The 16,573-nt window shown below is 46.4% G+C and overlaps 1 protein-coding gene across 1 annotated transcript in view; it reads left to right on the plus strand.

The window, feature by feature from the left end:
* Positions 1–16,573, plus strand: part of MED13L (mediator complex subunit 13L) — a 178,623-nt gene that overhangs the window by 796 nt on the left and 161,254 nt on the right. The window lies entirely within an intron of this gene.

Consider the following 16,573-nt stretch of genomic DNA (forward strand, 5'->3'; position numbering starts at 1 on the left):
GCCGGCTGGGTGACGCTGCCGGGGGTTTATAGGCAGGGCCCGGGGCTGCTCCCGCGCTGGCCCCTCCCCCGGCCCGCTGCCCGTGTTTATTTTGCTCGGTAACTCGCGTGTCCCGCTCGCCGCCGGGGCCGCGGCGGGGCCGGGGGTGTCCGCGCTCCCCCGGGGCACAGCGGGCACGGCGGCTCCTCCCCTGGCACCCCCAGCCCCGCGCGCTTTGTGCCGCCGAGCCGGGGGGGTTCTCTCTCCTCTCACAATGACAAACGCCATTTCAGCGGCGGCGAACGCTCATGGAGTGTGATCGCCTGTCGGACGCAGCTCTGGGCTCCGGTGACGGCGTGTCAGCTGTTGTTACAGCCTGCTCTGCTCTCTGCCTCTATCGCGCTCGGGGGCAAGAGGTTAAAAAAAAAAAAATCCAAACCAAACAACCAAACAAACCCGAACCTTTTAATTTTTTTCTTCTCTGCGGAAAAAGCAGTGGCTGACAGCGTAGTGTGTCGGGTTGTTTGCAGGGATGCTGCCTGCCCGTCTCTCTGGGAGCTGACAACTTCCGACGTGGATTTAACGCTGCAGAAATCGCGGTGTCGGTTTTGAGAGAGGCTGGCAATTTAAATTTAAAACGTGAATTTGTTTGTGCGAGGGCGCAGAGTCGTTTGGAAATACGTTGCTTTATTTTACCTGGCACACACAGCAACATTATCCCTTCTGGCTGGGCAACAGCTGAGCGGTGTTGGATCATCGGGAGCCTTCTGGCGCTACAGGGATAATGTCGGAGGGGAGGAGGGACCTCTTTGGTGCGCGGTGTGCTGGAGTTAAAACCTTGTGATGCAACTTTGGGGGCAGCACGTGTGAGAGGTTTGTGGTGGGTGCCCCCGCCCCGCATCAGAGCTCTGCCAGAATTCGAGGTGGGTGTGCGTGTGCTGTGCCTCTTCTGGTAGGAAAGAGGAGACTGTTTTTAGCTCCCTTATAAAAATTGAGGGGGGGGGGAAAGAGAGGAAAGTAATTAAAAATGCAGATGATCAAGCTCTCTGTTTTATGCTTTTTAACTTTTGGTAGTATGTTATCGTGTCTGGTTTTTTTTTTTTTTAAATCTATGCACGTTTGGCGTTTTTTGCTCATTCCTTTTAAGAATCTGGAGCAAGAGCCGTAGCCACTTGTGCCGCTGGAAAACCCGGAGATTGCTGTGTGAGAATAGACACAATTCTTACTTTGGCTGGTTACTGACTGTTACGTTATGTAAGTTTGTCTCCGCGCCTCTGAGGGCGTTCTGTAATATTTATAAATATGTAGCAGCGCCGAGTGTATCGAGACGCAGGAACGGTGATATGGGCGATTGTTACTGTGATTTCCACTACGCTGCTCTTACCCAGCGAGGAAAATAAAGCGGGAAGCACGGAGGGAACAATCGGGGGTGATTGTGGGAGTCCCCGGTCGTTAATGCAGCCCGGAGTGTGTGTTTGGAGAGGCAGAACTGGCTGCTGGAGTTGCAGTCTGCAGATCTGTCACTGGGAAAAATAATTGCTGGCATGCCATTAGCATAAATTATAAAGTGAAGCTATTTCCTACTTATTGTGGTTCGCTTGCCTTTTTTTTTTCCCCCTTCCCACCTGACTAGAGCAGGGAAATGTTCAATTTGGAATGAGTGTGTGATATCACTGAAAGAAGTTTAACGAACTTCTTTTACAAGTGGCTTTAATAATAATGAGTTTAATGTGCAACCCTTTAATCTCCCGTGTAATTTAGTGGGAGGTATCTCTACCTTAATGTGGTGCTGTGTATGAAACTCTGTTTTTATTGTGTTCTGGCTCTGCTTGAAAAAGAAATATGCAATAAAGCCTTTTTTTTTTTTACATACAGCATACATGAAAGCTGTTAGGGAGGTTTATTTTGTATTCTGTTAGTATTTGTTAGGATTTACGTATCAGTGAAAGATATTGAGAACGGAAATACTGACTGGAAATACGTGGCCAACACGTTGACCCCTTAACCTCAAATTGTCATATTCATCTCAAAATTTATGAAGTGTTAAAGCTACAGTAGTCTGGATTAGTAATTAGAGAAACTTTTGCTAATCATTTACTTTTCCAGTGTCACAGAACCAAATCTAAATCAGCTGTTGGTGGGAATCCATTCATTCTTTGGGAGCGAGGTAGATTGCAAATAATTCTTCAACTGTGCTGTTTGAAGTTGATTTTTTATTTTTTTTTTTATTATTTGTCTTGGGTGTGAATCACAAAGAAACGTTTGTGACTGGAGAATTGCAGTTCTGAAATATTGTAGTCTGTTGTGATCCTGTTTGCTTACGGTGAAATAATATTTCTGTGGAAGGAGGAATTCCATCTCCCTACCCAGAGAGGGCAGAGCTCTGTGTGGGTTTGGCTTGGTTTAACAGTCTGTAATTTCTGTTTTTCTGCAGACACCTCAGGCAGGTCAGGTGCTGTTGCTTTTTCTGCATCTTTTAACAGGAAATATCTTCTTTAGTAACTCAGTCTATAATCAGTGACATCCAAAAGGTGAAGATGTGCTCAGTGCTCTCAGCTCAAAGTCTGTCACCTGGGGGGAAGGCAGGGGCTGAGGTGCAGGTTTAGAGCTCCCTGGGAGTGTCCAGGTGCTGAGGGTGGGCTGGGGCTTGGTTTCCTGGATTGTCCCTCTGGAATCAGGGCCCTGCAGCCCTTCCCAGCACCATGGTGTGTTGCTCTCCACTGAAGCAAGAATCCAGCTCTGGAAAATGGGTTAATGTTGGTGTGCTCTGTCAGGCACAAGCCCTGCACAAAGAAATCCGGAGTCTTGCTCCAAATGTAGAGCATTTCCCAGCAAGGTTTGATATTTGTCATCAGAGGACACCTCAAATAATAACTTATTTAATCTCTATGCTGCTGTAATAGGTTTGCTCTTTAAAAACACACTTTATTTGCTGTTTCTAGAAGAAATTGTATTTATCCTCACTCTGTTTTTGCAGCAGTCAAAATGTCTGCTGCTCCTTCTGAAAAAGAATGTCTGTTTTGATAAACAGCATTTAACAACCCATTGTAAGGGCCAGTTTATTTAAATACTAATTAAGAGTTGTCTAATAACTATTTAGAGACAAAATGTTCTGAGGTAATACTGTATTAAAACTTCGACCCAGCTGGCAAACAGTCTTCCTGTGAATAATCCTTCATCATAAAAGGAGCCTTACTGAAATTAATTTGACTTTTCCTGTGACTAAGGGTTACTCATCTGATGTTGGGCTTGCAGGAAGATGTTTCCTCAAGTGGCTGGATTAGCTGCCCTGGTGGATCCAAAGGCACAAGTCAGCCTCGGGAAATTGGGATGCAAGTTGCATAACACTTCATACACTGGAGCTGGGAAAGGTACAGCAAAGAGTGTCAGGAATGACCTAAAATTCAGAGTTTCTGTGTGGTGAAAGATCAGATACTGCAGAGTTTTCAGCCTGGAGAGAGGTGACTGTTCTTGGGAAGTGAGAGCATCTTCATAGAAGATGCCCTGATCCTTGTTTAAGGGCATTCCTGCAGGAGCCAGAGGGGTCTGGGCAGCAGGAATTGTGTGTTTGTTCCCCTTGGGGTCCAGAGGCCGAGTTACAAGCTGGGAAGGCCGTGGTTGCTGCTGCTCTTTGTGGTTCACAACCAGCAGCAGAAGGTGTTTTCTGCTATCAGTGAGTCCTGTTGGCATTCCCAGAACGAAACAAAAGGAGTTAAGGACACCTGAGGTGGCATTTGGATTATTCCCTTGAGGTTCTTAATGGCACCAGAAAGTGCCAGCTGTGGAGGCTGCCAGTGAGATCCTCCCTGGAGTTGCACAACTGTCAGTAAAGGACCTGGTAGTAAGTGTTGATTGCTCAATCCCCTCGTAGTAAATTAAATTAACCAGTAGTTGTTCTCGCTCCTTGTGTTGTCATAAATGCAGCACTCTGAGCAGTGGGCTGGGATTTTGGCATGCAGGATGTTCCAGCACTGCACAGTAAATATCTGTGCTTGTTTGGAATGTTATGTAGGTGTGAGTTTACATGTATAAATAATTAAGGAGTGGAATTAACCTCTCAAGTTTTGCAAAAGTATTTGATCCTCTGGTTGCCTTTCTCCCGAGTTTTATTAGGTAACAGGGTAGAAGTAGAGAAATGACATTAGAAAGCTTGTTCACTTCTTGGTAATAAAAGATTATTCTGGGTTTTAAATCACTTCAGAGGTAGGGTTGTATTATGTCACTGTTTGACAGTTTAATGGTAAGTGCCAGAGTGAGAGTTTGGAGAGAACAGACTCAGATTTGCAAAGAGACTGGGACAGAGTGACATTGAGGGAGAGGAACCGAGGAATCTCTTGGGTAACCAACCTTTTTGGAATGTTGCACAGGGAAAATGAGGGGTGCAGGAGCGACATTTGCTCTTCAGGACAAACCACTAAAAAACACTTGAGTGAAATATTCTTTTCTTGGAATCCTGAGTGTCTTCTGAATGTCCTGGGCTGGGAATCCTCCCCCAGAGAGTGCCCTGATTTTGGTTGTGAGTCTGAGATTGCTCTTGACAACATCAACCTGATAAAGAAAATACTCAAATATTGGGCTGATGTATTAAAAAAGTAATCCTAGGTAACGACAGCTTAAGGATAAAAATTTCAGCTTGCTGTAATACTAGCTGGAAATACATTTTTTTTTTCAAATTTTCTATATTTTTAATGCAGAATTGACATCATAACCCCAGTCCTCAAACACTCCCCCAGTTTCATTTGATCTTGAATTTTTGTGCCTTCCACTTCAGAGAGCACTTCCTCACGTGGAAGAGAGTAAAGAAGGAACTTCTGAATCCTATCTGTAGACCTTTCTTCTATTATTTTCCTTCAGGACAATGCAATTCTTTTGAAAGAAATCTAAAGAAACCCAAGTTTTTGATCTTGAGGGAGAAAATCATGGTGCATGTGAGATGTATGTGCTGACTGTGTTAACTTGGGTCATTAGCTGAAGAGGGACTCTTTATGGGTTTTGTTTTCATTTTTTCACTGAGTTCTCAGAAGTGTTACACAGAAGAGGGGGTGTGTGTGTGTGCAGATGCACTGCTTTTAAATACTGCAAAAAGTCAATGTTTTGGGGCTGTTACACTTTGCAGTGGGGGGACTTTGTAACAGGGATCACCTGTGTTTGAAGCTCTGTTTGTGGGGTAGGTTTAACTTGGTGTCTGCACTTTTCCTGATCACTATGGAATTAAACCCACCTGCCCCAGTGCAGTTCTGCAGCCCCATTTTCTCCGGGTTTGGGTGCAGCATCCCTGCTGGGATCAGGAACTGAGGGAATGCTGTGGCACCTTCCTGCATTCCTTCCTTGCCTTCCCGGCTCTTCCATCTCCTCGCGGTTCCTGTAAATCCTCCAGACCTGTTCCTGTCTGCCTTTCATTTTCCCTGGAGTGCTGCCTGTCTCCTGACTGCGGGGAGCTGTGGGATGATCCCATTATAAATTTGTATCCTTTGTTTTTTCCTGGTTGTTCCTTTGTAGCTGTGCAAGGTTACATTGATACCCACGGACCCGCAGAAACCCTTTTCCTGACCTTGTCCGTGGGATCCTCCAGACAGCCCTGGGTGGGTGCTTGGGCTGTTCCCACTGCTGTCAAGGCTGACAAGTGGAGTTTCTATAAAACTTTGGAGTCTGTGTGTGCTCATTTGCTGTTCTGTGGGTGAGTGGTGCACTCTTTGTGTAGAGTCTGGCACCGTGGCATTTGCATCTTGTTGGTGCCATAGTAACACAAATAATAAGCAAAAACTACTGCTCCGACTGCAAACATGCTTGTTTTATATTAACTTGCCAGTTTTCAAAGTGCCACAAGTGTTTTTCAGCAGAAGATCCCAAAGCAAATCCAGGCAATTTGCTTGCATGAAATGTGTGTTTACATGGGGGCATCTTTGTTCCTCAGACCAAGCCGTGGCACTGTTTTCATTTTGAGCTCTAAGCAGTGCTTTAAAAATAGATCTGAGTGCCCTGACATCAACATAGTTTTAAAGAGAGAGCAGCTAATAAAAATATTCTGCTCATACCCTCAAAATACGACTAAAACCCGGTGCTGGGATCCCTGTGCACACAGGGATAAGGGGCTGGATCCTGGGAATGACAGCCTGTGTAGTTCCCTGCTGTGGCTCAGCTCGTTCCTGAGCTGGGCATTAGTGTGATCTCGGCTCTGCAAAGTGATAATGAAGGCTGAGCATAAACCACTTTAATACCAGAGAGGAAGTTCAGCTTTTCGGGGGGTTTAGCATCTCACAGAGTAAGGGGCTGCCTGACTCACAAACGTGGAAGATTTGAGCTTGTGCTGTGAATTTTGATGAATTTTGATAAATCCTGGCTCTGGCTTCCTCCCTTCATCTGCAGAAAAACACATTATTTCTCATTGGGTCGTGTGTGGCTTAATTGTGGAGCACAATTGCAGTAGTGCCCATGGAAGGGTGGCTTGAGCTTTTAGTGCCATCCCTGCTTTTGTTTCTGTGAGACAGGGAATTTTATTGTGTGGTGCTGTTGGATGAGGTGCCCCCAGGCAACATTTACGTTCATGTGACTGACACAGATGAGCTCAAACATACACAAAGACCTTGTCCCTGTATTAAGGAATGTATTTAATCAGCTTAAGAAAACGAAGCAAAATGGGCAGGCTGCTAAAATTAATTTTTAATAGAAGATATGGCACATAAATTTCTGTATCCCTCCTCGTTAGGCCCTTACTCTGCTTTCTTTAATCAGCCAGTGGTGCAGTGTCATGCACTATTCTTGTTTATGAAAATTGTAATTACAGAGGAAAAGGTGTGGGGTTTTTTCCCCTCTTCCATTTTTCTCCCTCCCCCTCCGCTCTCCTTCCATGCCTTGGTGACCTCAGAAGGGTTCATAAACTCACATTTAAGCCTGGCTTGTAGAACTGACCTTGTGAGAAGCTTTTCCCTTCCTCACTCCCAACCCAGCTCTGTCCCCTCATTCCTCTCTCCCCACCACGTTTTGGCAGTGGCCTGGATTGAAGGGAGATCAAAGTGGCTTTGTAACCACAATCCCTGTCTTAGAAAAGGAAATTTAAAGCTTGTTCAGTAAAACTTTATTCCATTCATCTTTTAGCTTTAAGGGAGCTGTGCTGTGGTCAGGGCCTTGTGGTTGCCTGTTCTTACGGCTCCATCTTTGCCCATAAAATACAATATTTCGTGAGAACAGGGGACTGGAAGCATAATTTAGAGGAAAACTGTTCTGTACCTACTGACCAGGCACTGGCAAACTCACAGGTTTTGATGCTGATGCATTCAGAGCTGACAGCTATGAGACAGAAGTTTCAAGATGTGTTGGTTTTCAGCAGTGTAAAACCATGACCTGGTTTTTTTATAGTGTCTCTGGTTTACTAGGAAGTTCTCAGATCTGGTCTGATGTATCTGCACTCGGTGTCAGACTTTTGTGAGTCTCACTTCACGTATGTCCACGATGTTACTGAATTTGTAGGTGGTTCTGATGAGCTACAGAATTAATTCCTGGAACATCTCGGAGTGGCCATGTCAAGTATTTTTATAAAAAAATAATTTCTTCGCTGAGAGAAAAGGTTAATTGGTTAAATTACTTGACTCTGAACGAGCCGTTTCATTTTTAGCCCAGTATATTTCTGGTTATTTAATTTTCCATGTGTACTTTAATAAAACTTTGACTGGAGCTCTGGGTGAATTTCCATAATTCCCTCCTGGCAGGAGCTGCCGGATTCTTGTCTTTGCAGGGCTGACAGCGAGAGGAGCTGGCAAAATGAATCTGCATGACCAGTCATGCAGGGGGTTATTTACTACTGCCTGTGTTCCAGGAGAGTCGCACACCAGGCTTCTCCAGGTGGTGCATTTTGCAGGCTGGTTTGCAGGCAGGATGCCCAACAACCTGAGCTCTGGGGGCTGTCAGTGCTGAGGAGCCAGGGCTGGGGGGGGTGTTGCTGTGCTGGGACTGAGGTCGGACAGGGATGGACCCCGGGGCACAGGAATGGCCTGAGCTCCAGTGCTGCAGCTTTTGTGGGAGGGCAGAAAGGGAACTGTGTTCTTAAACTCTCTGTGCCAAAGTTTACTCTGCTCGGGTTGTTACTTCCTCCAGCACACCCTCCCCTCCCCCGGTTTTTTCTACCCATATGTCAGATTACTTGGTTTGGGAAACATCTGATAGTCCATTGTATGACTCTGATGTTTGACATTTCCTTCCTCCTTCAGTTAAAAAAAACTATAAAAGAAAGTTAAAGTTGGGGGAAGAGAGACTAGTCCTTCATTTAGTTGCAGATCTGCTTTTGCTGTTTTGTTTTGGGTTTTTTTCATGTGTTGGGCTACTTTCCTGTAAGAGGGGATTTTTTTGATTTGGAAAACAGGCAGTTCTTAATTCTGATTCTGCCTTTCTGAAGGGGACTTGCAGACCTAATCACTCACCCTCAGGAGGGAGGGATTCTTTGGGTAGAGCAAGTTGCATGTTTATTGGCTCTCTTTGTGTGCTGCTCAAGTGTGCAGTGGTGGTTTCCATTTTATCTGGTCTCAACCGTCTGCTCAGAAGTTAAAATATGATTGATCCCCTTCTGTAAAGCAACTGGCTGCAGTGATATGGAACTCAGTGTAAAGCAGTGTCTGTGCCCTGCCCTGCAGGCTGGGTCACCCCCCAAACCAGGGTTTTGGTGATAGGGAAAGAATTTATTCAGTTCCTTCTGTCTTTTGTCTTGGAGGTGGCAGTTTTGCTTGCAGGCACTGTAGGGTTCCATACAGCCCACAGTGGTGTATGGTTGGTTCTCACGTGGGGAAACCTCATTCTACTGGGAATCACTGGGGCTGGAAAAGAGCTCCCACATCATCCAAGTCCATTTCTTCCCATAAAAACCCCCAAACCAAATCAACATCCCCCCCCAGTGCCTTGTTGTTAAATGCTGTTGGATTTACAGGGCAGGGGGGGGGTGTTCTCCAAGGACATGGGCAGGTCCTGTGTGGCAGCATCCTCTGCTGCCTGTTTTGTTGTGCAGATTGGCTTTCCCATTTCCCTTCCCCACTCCTGATGATGAGATTCCAGCACAACAACTTCCCAGGTTGTGCCTGTTGGTGCAGAAGCACAGACACGTGTGGCAGTGCCTGGGGGTCTCAGTGCCAGCTGACCTGGGATGCTGCTGCTGCCACCTTTGTTTCCTTGTATTTGTGCCTTGAATATTTTGGATTTGAAAGTATCTTTACAACTGGTGGCTGAATCTGAGCCCTTTGGCTTCCAGCCACGCTTATCTCAGTGTCCTTTCACACCTCTGAGCTTGGTTACAGCCTGGGCAGGGAGGGGACCTGAGCCAGGCACCGGTTTGGAGCCCTGTTCTGAACTGGCTGAACCAGTTAAGGCCCTGCTGACCAGAGCCTTCAGTGGAGGTGAAAGATGTTCATGGAACTCAAAGGTCTTCTCTCAGAAATTCTCTCTCTAGTTCTTTGTTGTCGTTGTTTTAGTATGATTTTTCTTAAGAGTTTCTGGGGTTGCTCCTGCCTTGCTGCTCTGTTGGTGGCTGGGTGGTGCTGACTGAGGGTGGCAGGGCTGAGGGGCACCGACTGCTCTCTGTGTGCTGATAAGATTTCAGAGATGGCAGTGTGGTACCTGGCTAAATGGCAGGGCACAGGAACAGCTCTGTGGGATCAGAAGGGCCCCGGTGTCCTGTCCCAGTGCTTGTTTGGCCCGTTGAGGTCAGGGAAACCCTGTGTTGGTGCCTGTCAGTCGAACAGCTGCCACGTGGTCACTGAGAAATCTGGGTTGTGTGTTTGGGAAGCCACCTGGAGCCTTGCTCCAGCCACTCAGAGCAATGCTGCAGTTCTCCTGGGATGAGAACAGGTCCAAAAAATTCCCTTCAAAAGTTCTCTCTGCCTGTAAACACGAACAGTTACCTGGAGAAAGACGCAGGAGTAGGTCAAGGACGTAGCTCTGCACTTCTCTTGAATAATCTCCCAGGCTCTCTGTGTTGAGTTGAGAGGTTTCTTGAACCAGGGAGATATTTAACAGACAATTTCTAAACCATACTTAAGTTTTTATCCTGACACAAAAGTTTCAGCCACCTCCTTGTGGTCTGAGTCTACATTCTCTTGATTTAATTTGGTATCTGGAAGGCAACCAGCAGCTGTTCTCTAGAGACCCTCATAGTTTCCCTCCTGTAGACAGAACAGTCTTAATCCTGGAATGATTTTAACTGCAGGGAATATATACCTTTTGACCACTTGTGCAATTCTTTTGTTTCCTCTGCTTTTTGATGTGGCAAAAGGAGCTGCAGTTGGTGATGAAGGTGCAGAGCTACACGTGAGTCGTGGTGACCCAACAATTTCTGTGTCACCTCCTGTTTCTTTGACATGAATTTCTACCATTTGGGTTTGTTTTGCCAACCTGTTTTTGCAGTGGGCTCGGGAAGATCCTTTTTCTCATTCACTGTGTCAGTGTGTGCTCATTTTCCTTCTGCTGTGTTTGATTGCAGTCATCTACTTTAGTATTTAACCTTGAAATTCTGGGAGGATTTGGATCCCTATCAGCAATTTGGGCCTTTTTACCAGATTACTCTTTCTTTTATGCTTGCCACTCAGAGTGTCTTTGTTGGGAGCTTCTGCAGCTGCCAGAGCTGCTGAAATATGAGCATTAGTATTGGAACCCTTTTATATTTTCCACTGGGAAAGATGGTGCTTAGTTGCCACCTCCAATTCCTTTTGAGATGGGTCTGACTTTTGTTTCTTTGAAAGAAGCTGTTAATCTTCCTGACTGCCTCCTCTCCCACATAGGCAGGATCACCCTGGAAGAGGAAAAAAATACCTCATTTCTGCCAGTCCTGTTTACTTCTTAGGCATAACAGCTCATGCTATTAGTTTGTGGCTGTTCATAATTATTTTAGAAGCATCTTGGTTCCCTGGTGCTGTGACACAATGTCTCAGATGTCCCCAGGTACAGGAGTCCATCAGGAGGATATCTGATAATAGGATTTTGGTTGGGGCTGAATCCTTCATTGAGACTTGGCCAAGATAAAAGGTGACACACAAATGCCCTGACACTGTTGCTTGTCACAAACAGCTCTGGAGCAGGAGCATTTGGATAATCTGTTCCAGGGGGCATGAGGGAAGGAGGCAGTGTGGAGTGGAGGGATTTATCCAGCAGGGAGCTGTTTGTGGTACACATGGTGTGCTCAGCTTCTTGCTGGTTTGAAGAGCAAATGAATAACAAACAAACAAACAAAAAAGGTAATTTTTGTCATCTTTCATTTTTAAAAGCTTGTTAGTGGCTGCCCCTTCATCCTTTTTTTCCAGCCACTTGACTGTGTGCTTATGCAGGGAAAGGATTAAAGTCAAACATGTCATTGTGCCGTGGATCAGTGGCACACTGAGAGGAACGAGCTCCCCTCAGCTCATGGCTCTGTTTTCTCACATCACACTCGATTTCTCAGGCCAGATTTGTGAGAAATCACTGGATTTTGAGATGATAGTGCAGCCTGGGGGGATGCACTGCCCAGCTCTGAAGCTCTGAGCAGGGCACAGGGTTTCTGTTGGCCATGTGAGGCCCATTTTAGAACTAGGGGTTTTTTAGTGTGCTGTTTTTTGCTGTTCTCGAATTCAGAGCACGGGCAGGTTTGAAGGACTTTGTGGAGTTGTTGCAATACTCGTCCTCCAGCAGCTTGGCCTCCCAGAAATGCCCTTTGGAAGCTGAGCCCTGGCCTGTCCAGAGCATGTAAGGCCTCTCCACTGCTGTGTGGTCCTTCCCTCCTCGAGGGGCAGAAGGGAAAAACCCTAAGGGAACACAGACCATTCTCTCCTTTTTAAAAAACAGATTAAAAAAAAAGAGGAGGATGTTATTACGTAGTGCAGTAAATGACCCCGTTTCAGGAGACTGCACAGGGCTGAGATGCTCAGGGTGTTGTGGGGTTTTGAACCCCACAGTGTTCCTGATCTGGCAGTAAAAGAGAGGCAATAGCTGTGTACAGGTGCTGCAGTTGTGGTGTCCCAACAGGAACCTCTCTTGGGGTGTAGAACAACAGCCAGAGCTGTGAAGAACACTAATTTCTTAGTGAAGCAATCACCTCTGTTGTTTCAATTCACTTGGCAGGGCTGGGGCAGATGTTCCTGAGCACTTCTCTCCCTGTGAGAGGGGAGGGGTGTTTGCCTCCCCCACGAGCACATGTTGTTCCAGGGTATTTTTCAGTCCCCCTGCCTGTGTCCTTTTGTCCTTCCTTCCCAGTGCAGTGGGTGAACCTGGCATACATTTTATCTGGGATTGAAATGGCTGGAGTGTGTGCAGTGATATTTCGTGGCTGTGTGAGGATGGTGTAGGGAAATGAGACACTGCAACCAAAACAGATGGTGCTAATCTTGAGTCTGTCTGCAGGATCTTACAGCATTTAATTAAAATGGTGGTGTAATTCCCATGGCACCTTTAACTACAGTTTAAATTCTTGGACTATGAACTAAGGGCTTTCTTATGCAGATTTTCACTCCTGTGAGTAGTCCTCTGGATGAGTCTCTGGTGGCTTCAGAATAGCTACTTACTTGAATGGAGCCCTCAAGATGAGACTCTAATAAAACTGGCAAACACATATATGGCATTTACATGGTTTATGTTCCAATTTGAAGCATTAATTGTAGATTGAGGATACTTAGAAACTGGTCTCCTACATAGAAGCAAACAAAATTCTAAGTTAGAGAACTTGTTTAGTGTGTGCCTAACTTCAGAGGCTGGTAAATAAGTGTTTTAAGGTACCCTGGGCAGCTCAGCACCTTCCTGCTGGTTAGAAGGGCGTGTGATGAAAACTTCTGTATTCCCTTTGCTTAAGTGAAACTTGTTTGTGGAAGTTCCCCGACTTAAAGGATGAGGTGTGGTTTGGTTTTTTACATTACTTGCTTCTTAAGACAATTGGAGAAAGTTCTGTTGGAAGTGCTGTGCAGACCTTAGACTGTCCAAGCACCTTTTGCACAGGTCGTTTTTATGCCTGGTTTTTGTTTTGTTTCATTTCAGGCAGGAGAAGTGAGGAAAAACAGAATAACCTGAATGTTGCCATATTGAGAGTCTTTGAGAAAGTCAGGGTTGGCGCTGAGGGCCTTGTGATGGATATATATCTAGTTTTTCTGCTTATAGTATGCTCTTCTGTAGATCTCCACCTCCTTTTCAAGTATGTCCTTCCTGTTTTGGAAGCACTGGGGTAATGATTTTCTACAGTCTGGGGCCTGACTCTGCCTTAGCTTTTCTCATCTTCCAGGAAAAATAACACCATTACATAGTTTTGGCCGTCGTTTTTTAATGTAGAGAAGTACAAAATGATACAGAAATAACTGCTTTACACTTGGTGTGTCTAAATACAAGAATCTCTCAGACTTTTGGTGCTCTACCTCTTTCTGGTTTGGCCGTGTCTGTGTTTTTGTATAATCTCTCCAAGGGAGCTTTGTGTGTTCAAATGGGTGGAATTACTCAAGTGATCCAGAGAAGTTAATTTAGAATTGGCCTGTCCATTTCCCCTCCAACACACAGGCCAAGAAGCATTTGGTGGTGATGAGAAATAAAAGAGGAGGTGGAAGATGGGTTTTGTTTGTGTTCCATCTGCAGGGACTGCAGAGGAGGAAAACAGTCACAGTGGCTACACAGCACTAATTATATCTTCAGGGCTGCTGGGAACACGCCAGAGCCGAGTTGTTACTGGGGAATTGTGATTTTTAGCAGCCCAAACTCTGCCAACCTGAATGTGGAGCACGATGAGATCAGCAAGACCCTCCCTGCCTGCCTATTATTCCGATTTAAGCCTGAAGAGGGGGAAAGGATGAGAGCTTAGGTTTCATCTCTCCTGGGAATTTGCAGTCCTGGAGCCCTCAGCTGCTGCAGGTAGATATGGAGGTGTCTCTGTTCAGGGCAGCAGATGGGTGGTTGTGAAAGGAAGTGCAGAATTTCTCTGTCTCTCTGCTGGTTTTTGTGTGTGCAGGGGTGTCAGAGGTTTGAACACTCAGCTCAGCTCTTTCGTTTCACTGTGCACAGTGTGAGGAGGGTCACTGAGGGGGAAGGAAAGCCCAGTCTGTGCTCCTGTCCAGGGGGGTCTGTGCTCCTGTCCAAGGGGGTCTGTGCTCCTGTCCAAGGGGGTCTGTGCTCCTGTCCAGGGGGGTCTGTGCTCCTGTCCAGGGGGGTCTGTGCTCCTGTCCAGGGGGGTCTGTGCTCCTGTCCAGGGGGGTCTGTGCTCCTGTCCGAGGGGGTCTGTGCTCCTGTCCAGGGGGGTCTGTGCTCCTGTCCAGGGGGGTCTGTGCTCCTGTCCAGGGGGGTCTGTGCTCCTGTCCAAGGGGGTCTGTGCTCCTGTCCAAGGGGGTCTGTGCTCCTGTCCAAGGGACTGTGTGATGTTCTCTCCGTGGCCCTGTTTCTGAATGAAGACATTACATGGCACTGTTTTCATTAATGCCTCTTTCTCAGGGATGTTTTGGGTGGGTTTGGATGCCTGTGTGGAATTTGGGGTTTGAACACATTCTTCCACCCTGACAGCTGCTTTTTTGGATACATCAGTAACAGATCTTCTGGTGTCTTGGGAATTGTTCTGTAAGAAGTTGGATGTGAGTGAAGGGTTTGGATATTACTGTTAGGGATCAGATTTCTCTGTTTCCTTACACACTTGGCTCAGTGCATTCAGAACTGGCGTCTCACAAACACTTTATTCCGTGTCCAACTGCAGTGAGATGAATTTAGAAAAAAACTCCCATTAAAAAAAAAAAAGCCCCTCTTATCTGAGAAGTTGAACCCTTCACAGCACAGCCCTCCAAGACACACGTTCCCTTGTAAACCAAAGCAAAGATCTCATTTAATGCATGATTTGCTAACGGTGTTGGTTAATAGTAAGCATTTGTAAGTTCCTTTTTTTTTTTTTTGTCAGGCTTTTTAGTGTTAAGAACATCGTAGCAACTGTAATAAGCCAAGACTGTGCATATGGGAAGGGATGCAAGGAACACAGATTACATCACCTGGCAAGAGTTCTGCTTTGTTCTGCATTCATCTCTGACCAGTTGTGAGCTAAACAGCATGTTCACAGCTTTGTCCTTGGGTTGGCAATCTTGGGTTTTGCCTCAGTGAGTATTTCAGGCTGCTTTAAAACCAGTCCTTACTACTGGGAGCAGCTCTGCCTCCCCTGACCTGCTTTGCTGTCCTCACACTTACTGGTAAAGTGTCTCGGTGGCTGTTGGATGAATCAGGTGTGGGGACTGATCTGAGTAGGGGAAAAAGTCGTTTAATGCAGCACTTCTGCTTTTGAGTCAGCTGGGCTCTGAATGAATCTGTGCAGCAGCGGCCCTGGAGCAGCTGAGGGAGGCAGGGAGGGCAGCTCTGCCCTGGCACCAGCGTGTGCTGGGGTGGTTGAAGGTGTTCCCTGCCAGTCTGTGTGCAGGGGAATGCTGGGGTTTATCTGATTGGAGCTGTCCCTGGCAGGGAATCCCACTCCAGTGTCTGCTCAGGGATTCCGTGGCTGCAGGGTGAGCCCTCGGGTGCTGAGCACACAAATGTTTGTCTTTCTCTCTATTTCTCATCTTTAAGTCGGTGAAGTGATTCCATTCACCCACTGAGGGCTGGACAGGGTGGATGGGATGAGGAGGAGCTGCAGTGTTTGCCCAGCCTGTGCTCAGTGCTGGTGAAGCACAAATGGAACCACGGTGAACTCTTCAGAACAGCCCCAGAACCAGGGGACATGGGCAGTCCTGTCTTACAGACCCTGCTGCAGATGGAGGCCTCTTCAAACTGGGCATGTTTGTTGGTTTAAAGAAATTAATTCCAATAAAACTCCATGTGGATGAGGATATTCTCCCTGTAGTGTGTTAAATGCTTTCCCCAGAACAGCTGTAGAGGTGTAGAAGGTGTGTAAGTGCTCCGGGTGCAGTCCTCTCTTTGGATTCCTTCTGTGTCCAAGTCTCCTCCTCAATTCAGTTTTATTAACGTGGGGACACAATCTAGAAGTTCTGAGGGATTAGTATTGATGTTTATCTATTAAAAACTGAAAAAGAAGCAGACATATCCAAATACAGTGCTGAACTGCATCCCTGTAAGTTTGGGAAACCATGTGTGAGATCTCATTTTATGCTGCTGCAGAGTCCAAACTCCCGGGACTCCTCTTGTCCTGTTCTCAGGAGTCACTTGCCATGTGGGTGGGCACTGCTGGTCCAGGTTGGCTCCAGTCTTTCCTCACAGTCCATGGAATCAGACACTCCAGAAGCTGGTTAGGGTAGAACTAACTTGGATGCAGCTCTGTTGATTTCTCTGTGCTTCTCTTGCCCCTGTTTCCTGCCTCTCCAGTGGGCTGGTGGGGTGACAGCTCGGAGCAGGCAGGAAGCTGCAGGAGCTGCTGGGAACAGCTGAGCTCTGGGTTCTGCTGTGTGGACCAAGCTGTTGGGTGACATCCTTTGTTCAGTTGGGTTTTTCTGGTTTGGGTTTTTGTCATCTTCCTGTTCCATGTTCTTGGTGACTTACCATGTGTTCCCAGTTGGTTATGATGTGAACATCCAACGTATTTTTTTCCCAGGTTGCCTGTGCTGGCACTAATTTTTGGTGTTTCTTGATTGTTGTTGTGTTCATTACAGTGTTTGACAAACTCTGCACCTTCCTTTTCCAAGCTGTAGCTGAG

This window comes from Pseudopipra pipra, chromosome 18 (assembly GCF_036250125.1).
Source record: "Pseudopipra pipra isolate bDixPip1 chromosome 18, bDixPip1.hap1, whole genome shotgun sequence".
In the NCBI taxonomy this organism is placed as follows: Eukaryota; Metazoa; Chordata; class Aves; order Passeriformes; family Pipridae; genus Pseudopipra; species Pseudopipra pipra.